The 9,857-nt window shown below is 38.9% G+C and overlaps 1 long non-coding RNA gene across 1 annotated transcript in view; it reads right to left on the reverse strand.

The window, feature by feature from the left end:
* The window catches only part of LOC145691560 (uncharacterized), a 43,919-nt gene extending 34,708 nt beyond the window's left edge, over positions 1-9,211 (reverse strand). The window contains exons 1-2 of the long non-coding RNA XR_014132410.1: positions 9,175-9,211; positions 5,764-5,888 (exon numbers count right to left, since the gene is read on the reverse strand). This is a non-coding gene — a long non-coding RNA (uncharacterized LOC145691560). The remainder of the gene's footprint in view (positions 1-5,763; positions 5,889-9,174) is intronic.
* Positions 9,212-9,857: the final 646 nt, after the last annotated feature.

Consider the following 9,857-nt stretch of genomic DNA (forward strand, 5'->3'; position numbering starts at 1 on the left):
TTGCCAGTATACACAAAACCGAACATAATTTTGTTTTTTGATTATATTTTTTATTATTTTATTATATTTTTTGGAAATATCTCCTTAGATGGATTGCTTTCTATTTTCTCCACATACTAATAACTGAATTTTACCCATAAACATAAGGAAAATGGAATAATTGCGAAAAATCGTGAGTTACAGTATACGCGCAATATTTTTTGCGCATGGGAGTACCAAGAAAAGATACAAACCGGTCACTGGATATCACACAGTTGTACTATGTAAACTGCAATAATATATTTTCCTGCAGAAAAGGAAACCACAGAACATGATTCGTGCTCAATTATATCTGATTGTATGCAGCAACATATGTTTTCATTTGCTTCTTTCAAGTCTACACTTATGAAAGATTTTGAAGGGTGTCATCCGGGTTTTCCGATCAACAATGTGAATTATCAGTCGGATGATGGTGCACAACATAATTCACTTAGTTCAATAACATTACAGAAAGTTGAAATGTCTTGGCATTTTTCAGCTACGAACTATGGAAAAGGCTTTCAAAGACAAATTGATCCTCAATCTGCTTTAGAATTTATTGAGAGAGCACGCAAGTTATGTCCGAACATTAATGTAATATACTGTAGTAAAGAGTATTACTTCAAAAATTTGAGTTGATGCGCCAATGGAAACATCATAAGAAAGAAATATGTAATATTCCAAAAACACGAAAGTAGCACTACTTTCATTGTGTTTTAGCGTATACTATTGAATGTTGTCTCATCTAAGATATTTCTTCACCACGAAGGAAGTTCGATTTCATTCCAGAACTGTTCATTGGCACATGTGAAGGGAATAAACGCAGCGAGGAAGTGATGGAAATACTCTACTGGAGACAGGGTATTATTACCCTTCGTCGAAAAAAGAACTATTAAATATTTGTTAGATGTGGAGAAAAGAATCAAAACAACTGTATGTAACATTTCTTCGCCATTACCATCAAGATAAAGAATTTTATTGGCCGCAACAGAAAGATTAGGCCTATGTTGCATTAACAGGCGTCGATCACAGACATAAATTAGAATTTGACAAATTTTGCTCCAATAAAAGAACTGTTAACTTCTTGTTTTGTCTGTTAACTTCCTTTTATCTCTCTAAATCATTAGTGCCACTCTATCCGCCAATAGATTATGAAAGTGTAATTAAACGAAGACATAATGTTAGACTTGTCGTGTAAGTCACAAATTTATGTCGTGTACGTCACGTTATATTTGTGGCATATATTTTAAAATAAATACAGAAAATATAAAAATTTTCTTTTGGTCTTGTAGCTTGGTATCTACTTAATATATGTAAAAAGTTTTAGTTTTCTTGCAGCAACAGAAGAACAGAATTTTCACATAGTTAACCGTTATTCAAAACACGATGTCTCCTACTGTCGTGTAAGTCACGTGTATGTTTAGAGACTTGTTTCAGCCATTTTGTTTACATATTTAAATGCTGCAAACAAAAATGAATGAAGGACTTATTGCCCCTTATTTATAACCTAAAACTTGCCCATGAAAATATCTTATAATTTTTGTAATACATAATATTTACTGCCGTCTGACGTCTGTTGTCGTGTGAGTCACAAATGGAATTAACCTTTTATGAAGGAAAGTTTGAGCCTGCTTCAGTACCGATATGTAATGCATACTAGAACTAGTTTAGTGCATGTGTCGGAAAATCTAGCCTGCATAAATATGGGAAGTAGGGTTGCTAACTAGCTCTTACGTTACCGGCAGATCGGTAATTTTCGTCATACTCAACAATACGTTTCAAGATTTAAAATGCAGTTATTCTTCAACTCTTTTGGGGATGATAAACAGGTGCTGGTAACTTTTGGTTAGATGTCGACAGGTATCAAAGTAGAATATGTACGGTATAACAAGAAGCGGTTTTCTGGAATCCATTCAGCGTTCCAACAATACGTGACGGTTTTAATGTTGATCACCGTAGAGGGAAAAGAGGACGATATATCAAGAAGTGGTTTCCTGGAATAAATTCAGCGTCCCAAGATAGATTCTGTCTCCATCCTTATATCTCTACTAATACCGGAAGTACTAGAAATTCAAGACTACTTCCGGTTTTAATATTCATCCCTATAGAGCAAGACTAATGAGATAGCAAGAAATGGAAAGAGACAAACACAGGGTCACGTCGTTACCATCAATGTCTCGTATGTTAGGAAGTGTCAGTGGACCTACTTTTCGTCATATTGTAGCCACTTTTCATGACTCTTGAGCACTCGACTAAATATGGGTGTTTTGCAGTACCGAGACAGCAACGACAAGGAGGCTGTCACTCATTGCTCCTTGTTGGCTGCTGACAATATATGGGGCAACTACTTGCTCAACTTGTGCGCTTTCCTTTGCGGTGCAGGTGAAGTATGACTTTTATCCTTGGAAACTTAAGAACGTTCGACAAATTCACAACATGTCTAACTACTTTCCTTGTCTATGGCTGTATTTAGGACCTTTTCGTCCAGCACTTGAGGTCGCCCACCACAGAGTTCATCACAAAGGCTCAGATCTCCCAACCTGTACTTTTGGAATCAATGCCTGACGGTGCGTTCGTTCATGGTATTCTCTCTAATACCCTGGCGAATTCAACGGCTCGATGCGGCTATTGACAAGACCTCTCTAAAGCCATACAGCAAACAACCCTGAACGAGCTATTTCTATACTTCTCCTCAGTACTGGATGAGCTATAATTGCTGTGTGCGGTCAACTACCTAATAGGTGAGCCAGGTCAATAGTTACACTAAATTCTTAACGCTTTTCCGCCTGGTAACTAACTTCATTTCCCCTTTGTGAGCGTTTATCAAATGAGATGTCAAAAATGACAAGATTTTTCTGGTTACCTTGAACTTATAGGTGTTGCTAGCAAGAGGATGTCGCAAAAGAGGAGGCCCTGATATGAAACAGATTGAGGAAGCTTGCTCCATTGCAACCGGAAATAGTAGAAATTACTATCACTTCCGATTTGAATATGGATCGCCGTAAACCAAAAATGGCAAGAAATAGCAAACATTTGCTTTTTATGGATTCAACGTTGCAAGAATAATTTTAATGTCAGTTGTTATTTTTCTTCTGAATCCGTAAGTAGTCAACTTTAGTACAACTTATATGTTTAAGATAGGTTCCTTTACAGTCATGTGCACAACTTGAGAATAATGTGGAATTCCATAAAACTGTTGTTGCAAAGAGTAGTAAATTCATTGAGTTTATCCCAAGATGGGTCGTGCACACAGCCATATTGTTGACTTTATTGCCAATATGCGTGTGAGAGAATGGCGCATAGAAGTCATATTGATAATATAAGTGCAACAACCGTGGCAAAACTGAAGAAAGCCAGACCCAGTTTTAAGTGTTGCGTAAACTTGGTGTCCCACCAAATGTCATCTCAAGGATCTAGGAACGATTGTAACAGAGTGAAACATCTATCGGAGGTTTAACGGAGCCCATCCAAGTAGTACCACTACCCAAGAGGAGCGTTTATTATGTCTAACAACCAGATGAAATAGACATAACAGCTCTTTAGATTTCGGTAGGGATCTTGCCACTGATACAGATATTACTCTTTCAAGCTTTACAATGTATAGACTGCTAGTTAGCTGAAGTTCACCAATAAAGCACGACCAGCAACGTATGCTTCATTGGCCCTACTACAGAGAAGAGCGTGTTTGAAATTGGTGTAGTGAACATCCAGCACCATGGAGTAATAATAGAATCATGAATCCAGGAATAATGCAGTCATGTCCTGTTAACAAATGAATCCCAGTTTAGTTTCACCAGTGATTCTCGATGTGAATTCATCTGGAGAGAGAATGAAATACGCTTCATTGAACCTAACATTACTGAACTGACTATTATAGGGATGGAGGAACCATATTGTGAGGTGGATCATCCTAGAGTCTCGCACACCCCTGCATATCTTCCCACGTGGTTGGGATAAATCCTGGACCTAGTATGTTAGTCTGTTTCGGGGTACAGTTGACCAGGATTTCGTTCTAAAGGATAATAATGTATATTCTCATCGAGCTGGAATAGTGGATGAATATTTTTAAGACTCGCGATATTAGATGATTCGATTGACTCAGTCGAACACCAGACTTAAGTGGGACACGCTTGGTAGGCAAATTTCACGTCGCTCTAGGATCCATTCACAAGCTGAGGAAGGCACTAACCCAACAATGGGAAATCATCCCTAGCCACGTAATGGTAACCCTGTCATCAGCATGCAAGTTTTGCAGTGCGAGAAGATCACACACATTATTTATGTCCCTGCATGTAACTCTTTTTTCTTTTTTTTTTTTTCGTTTAGTACCACGTGGGTATATTTACTAATTTTCAAGCGCCTGTGCAGTTTCGTTCCTGTTGTCCATTATGTGGCTTTTCTCACGCTGTTTTCAGTCTATTACCATTAGGAATTCCATCTTTCACCAATATACAACTGGTTTTCCGTTTTCTCCGTGCGATATATCCTGCAGCCGCAGTATCAACTTCTGCACATGAGTGTAATAATAAATCGCAAGAATAGGTTCACTCTCTGAGCTTAACCCTCCGGAAGTTATAATGTACTATTTCCGGTTTTAGTGCTGAATTCGCATAGTTTGGAAGTTACAGTAGAATCGCAACGTGGAACAACTAATTTGTTTTCTTTAGGGTAATCATACCCAGGAAGTATTCTAGTTTTTATTTAAAACTCTACTAACCCTAAAATAAAACACTGTTATTTTCTTTTGACCGGGTCCAAGATCTTTCTATAGCGGACAGAATTTAGAGGAAAATGCAGAACAGCTAGTCACTGGATTATGCAACTTTTCCACGTGTATTCTCGACTGCAGCAAAATTTTGAAAGGGATAAATCTTTTAGTCCATATTTTATTGGTTGCACGCATTTTGGATCAGTGTCATCAAAAGTTGCTGGACACAAGACGAAATATGGGAGCATCCCTTCTAGTATTTCCTGACTGTTGAGGTTGAGGGTTGGGCTGCAATGAGTGAGGTATAAGTGAAATAAGAAATTATTAGTTCAGTTCTAAGTTGAAGCTACTTGAGATTACTTGACAACGTAGGAAAATGGGGAAAAAAATTAAACCTTTAACGTCCCACCATTTTGCACTTTATATAAAGGAGATGGATGATGAATGATTACGTAAGAATTGGTGAAATAAGAGAACTTTGAGAAAACTCATAATTTTGTCCACCAGAAACTCACGGCCTGGAATCGATCTAGGGAATCCTCTAACTGTAGCTGAATGCTCTATCACTGACTCCTTCTCCGTAGCGAGATGTAGTTAAGCGATTGGGTGATGGATTCTAACAGAGATGGTCATCCTCCCTCATTTTGCCCTCATGAGGGCCGCCCTCACTCTCACCTCACCCTCATTTTAGTAGTTGAGGGTGAGGGAGTTGGAGGGTGAGGGCGATAAAGTAATTAAGGGTGAGTGTGAGGGCGTCAATGGAGGGTGAGTGTGAGGGAGGATGAGTGTGAAGGAGGGTGAGTGTGAAGGCGTCAATGGAGGGTGAGTGTGAGGGAGGGTGAGGAGAGGGCGTCAATGGAGGGTGAGTGTGATGGAGGATGAGGGTGAGGGGCGTCAATTGAGGGTGAGGGTGAGGGAGGGTTAGGAAAAATGACCATCTCTGGATTCTAGTAGCTGTGTCGCATTTTCCTTTAAATTTCTCATCTACTTTGATAAATAGAAGTTATTCTAGTTTTGCTTGACAAGAAATAACTCACCAAAAATGCTGCCGTGACATCGCACGAGACCCCATGGTCCCAAACAGGTTGTGGCAGACAAAAAAAGGAACCAGAACGTGCAAGATTACTATCTATTTGTCAGATTACTTCATGTATCAGAGGATCTGCAACGAAGGACACAGGAACAAGTATTAAAACTCAATAATAATAAAATATTTCAGACTACAAGAACAAACCGTTAGTAATATATTAAATACTGTTGTAAAATGTAACTCAGTGTTGTACAGTATATTAGATTTATAACAAGAAAGGAAGAAGAAAGAAAAGAAAAGAAATACGAAGTTTGATTTCTAGCAGCACTTGCTCCAATTCAAGGATCTTATAAAATAGAGGATCTGCCCTTACAACAAAATCTTGAAGCCATACGTCACAGTTTCACCACCCCTACTCTGCTCACTCTGCCCAATAGGATCGCAATGTTTTGAGCCAACAATCATGGCGGAAACGAAAGTAGCCAATCAGATGATGGCGGAAACGAGAGTAGCCAATCAGACGTGCCGATGCTCGGTTTTTTTTTGGCTTCATTGATTTAATAGGATAATTATACATATGGGCAGATCCTGTATTTTATAACATCCTTGTTCCAATTGATTTATTTTGGGAGTTATTTTCATTTTCTTCTTGAAGCGAATACAAATGTTACAGAGCTCTCCTCGCTCACCTTTTGCACCTATTTCAAAATCGAAGAGTACTGTCGTAATTTCACTGTGTAATTTTTACCTATGCTTATAATATACTTATAAGTGATAATAAATTGGTTTCCATCGTTTTGGACATTGTTGAGAAATACTTTTCAAAGTGTATGACGTCTCAATTTAATTCACGTGAAAAAGAGAGGTACAATGATTAAGTGTATACGGTTTTGGAAACGATATGGTGCTTGTTGCAGAATCTGAAGGGGGGGGGGGAATCAATAAGATGTAAGAAAATGTGAGGAAGGGCTGTGAAGAATATGGGATGAAAATAAATTAGAAAGACAAAAGCCATGGTGATTAAAACGAATGGGTTGATGTCAAATACAGAAATAGGAGGAGAGAAAAAGTAGGACAGATGACTAGTTTTCGATACCTGGATAGTATTGTTAGTGATGATATGAAGTGTGAACGTGAAATAAAAGCAAGGATAGAAATGGCGAAAGAAACATTTAAGACAAAAAAAGACCATTTTGTGGGACCTTGAATAAAGAGCTGAGAAAAAGACATAAAATGCTTCATGTGGAGCATTGTGCTGTATGGTTCAGAAACACGAAAATAGCGCAAGGAGGATGAAAACTACTGAAAACTTTCGAAATGTGGATGTGGAGGAGAATGAAATGAAATCTTTAAGTTTAACGTCCCACGGTTATGCCGGTTAGGCTAAAGGAGAATGTGATAATGAGAGATGAGTGAAAATGGTGGAATGAAGAAAGTGGGAGGAAACGGGAGAACCCCGAGAAAACCCACGATCATGGTGTTTGTCCACCACAAAGTTCACACGACGAGAGCTGGGATCGAACCAGGGACCCCAAGCACCGGAAGTGAAGTGCTTTTTAGTTTTTAGTTTTAAAAAAGTGCGTATAGATGCTATAAAGCTAAGGAAGAAAGTTCTGTCGCTTCTTCACCCACAACTTTCGAACATCGATATGTCACCTAAGACGTACCTGGAAGATCAAAAATAGTCCCCATCACCATCAACGACCTTCTGCCAACGTTATGGAAGGCCATGGATTTCTTTGCGGTGAACTTAGTGGGCCGTGAAGAAGATATCAAGTACATTTTGCACCTCTACAAGGAATTTAAACTGGCGTAATTGTCCAAAGAATGGATCAGATAATAATCGAACGGTGTAATGTCCGGAGAGTGTGGTGGATGCAATAGTGTTTCCCATATAAGGCGTAGAATTGTGTCCCGGGTTATCCTAGCCACCTGAGGCTTAGTGTTGTCCTGTAACAGGAGGACCCTTTTGCGATTCAGAAGAGCTGGCTGCAGAGTTTTGAGTTTTTCTTGAACGCGGCTCAACTGATGACAGTGCACGTTGCATTGGCGCTCTGATCAGCTGGTAGAAGTTCCCGATGCGATGCTGCGAGTGGTCCGCCAAACACACAGGAGAATCTTCTTCTGGTGCAGTGCTGCTTTCGGCTGTGTAGAAACCGGTTCATGAAATGCTAACCAATGATGACGGGGCCGTGGAGCTTCATACAGGACCTACTTCTAATCGCATGTCAATATCCTGTCCAGAAACGACTCCTTCGTCAGACGAGACAGCAAAGAAACACAGGTGTCTGCTCGCGTTGCCTTCTGATCCGGAGTCAAATCATGTGGGACCCACCGCCCCAACTTGTAGTGCTTCCCAAGTTGATGGAGGTGCGGCTAAATGGTTTCTCCACTCACACTGAATTGTGGTCACAGTTCCTCATATGTCTGGCCACTGTTCGCCTCAATTGCTGCCTGAAGATCTTAATTTGTACATGTGTTGGTCCTCCGGCACGTGGCATCTTCGAGTGTTTTGTCACCGTCTTTAAACTTATTAAACCACCGCCGCACTGTCCGCGCAGTCACGACACTCTCACCAAAGGCCTGGCATATCATTCGCACCGCTGCAGCCGTGTTTGACCTCAGTTTGAACTCCTACATCATACACACCCTTATGACGCTCTGTGTAGGCCCAATATTCACTCTGTCCTTATAAAAGTTCACAGTGTAACTGAACTGCAACAACCAGGTAGTATGTTGTATATACTCACACCAACAACTGACCTTCGCCTTTCGCATTCAAGTCACGTTGTGAGGGCCAATTGAATACATGCCTCCACAAAAAGCGACAGAACTTCCTTGGTTAACTTAACATTCAATACAACACTCCTAATTATTGTGTGTGTGTGTTTGTGTGTATATGCGTGTGTGTTTGTAGATGGTATAAGTTGATAGACAGCCTATCAAATGATATCACTGTAGTTTGCTGAGCTGTTTCAATAACTGAGTTGTTATGGTGTATTTAAGATTTTAAACAATTAACAAGTTAAGTGCTGTTGTGCTAAGATTTAACATAGAATTCTAACCATATGGCAACAGCATGTGAAGCAGTACGTGGCAAATGACTCAACCTATACTTGATCTGCTTGAAAATTGAAATTTACCAAAAAAAAAAAAAAAGAAAGAAAAAAAAAGAAAAAAGAAAAGAAAAAAGAAAATGAAAATGAAAATGTGAATCACAGTATAGCAAGGTTGCCAAATTAAGAGCTGGCAGGTATTCCAAAATAGGTCACGTCTGCTAGTTTTGAAAACTGAGCATCTTTTTAATGTATTTTGGTGCAGTTGTTATATATCACAATATCTAGTACCAACAAATTTAAATTTTACATCTGAAATCACCTAGAATATAGGAAAATTTAAATATTGAATGTGCACTCACCATGCATTGTCCTTTTGGTGGAAGAATTTTTGTAGTTATATTTCACATGGTAATGTAAAAATTGAAAGTATTGTTGCGTTAATGTATTTTAGGTTTGTAATTGTTGATAAAAAAAAATAAACTGAAGAACTTTGCAAACTGAAAAGTGTAAGCAATTCTTGCATTTTTTTAAAAAACAGTATTGCTTTCAGGCACTCAATGGTGAAAATTTCGGGTACATATTTTAAAAACGAGGAAGAAACTAATGCTTCAGAATTTTTATAGCCACTTTTATACAAATAAGATTTTTTTCAGGATTGTAGATTTTTTGCAACCGGAATAATTCTATTAAAAGAGATTGGAAAAGACATTGTTAATTTTGAACTTTATTAACCAAGCCTCGTATAGACAGGAACAATCTCGAAGCTTCTTTCACCAGTTTGGTATGTTATGCATTTGTGTTAGTAAGCCTCACTTCGATTTTACGGCCATATATGCTCAAGAAACAGGAACCGTGATCATATGACAGCAACATGCTCGGCGACTGTTTCTTTGTGTCTGATTTTCGGAACTCTCACTCTTCACCCACACACTGTTCTAGCTAAGAGTTACTTGGACGACAATTCTGGTCCCGATGCTATGAGTGAAAATCGGGATATTCCCGGCTGACCATATGCAAGCTTTGGTTTACTAAAAGAAAGCTC

This window comes from Thermobia domestica, chromosome 8 (assembly GCF_964235325.1).
Source record: "Thermobia domestica chromosome 8, izTheDome1.hap1.1, whole genome shotgun sequence".
Classification (NCBI taxonomy): Eukaryota; Metazoa; Arthropoda; class Insecta; order Zygentoma; family Lepismatidae; genus Thermobia; species Thermobia domestica.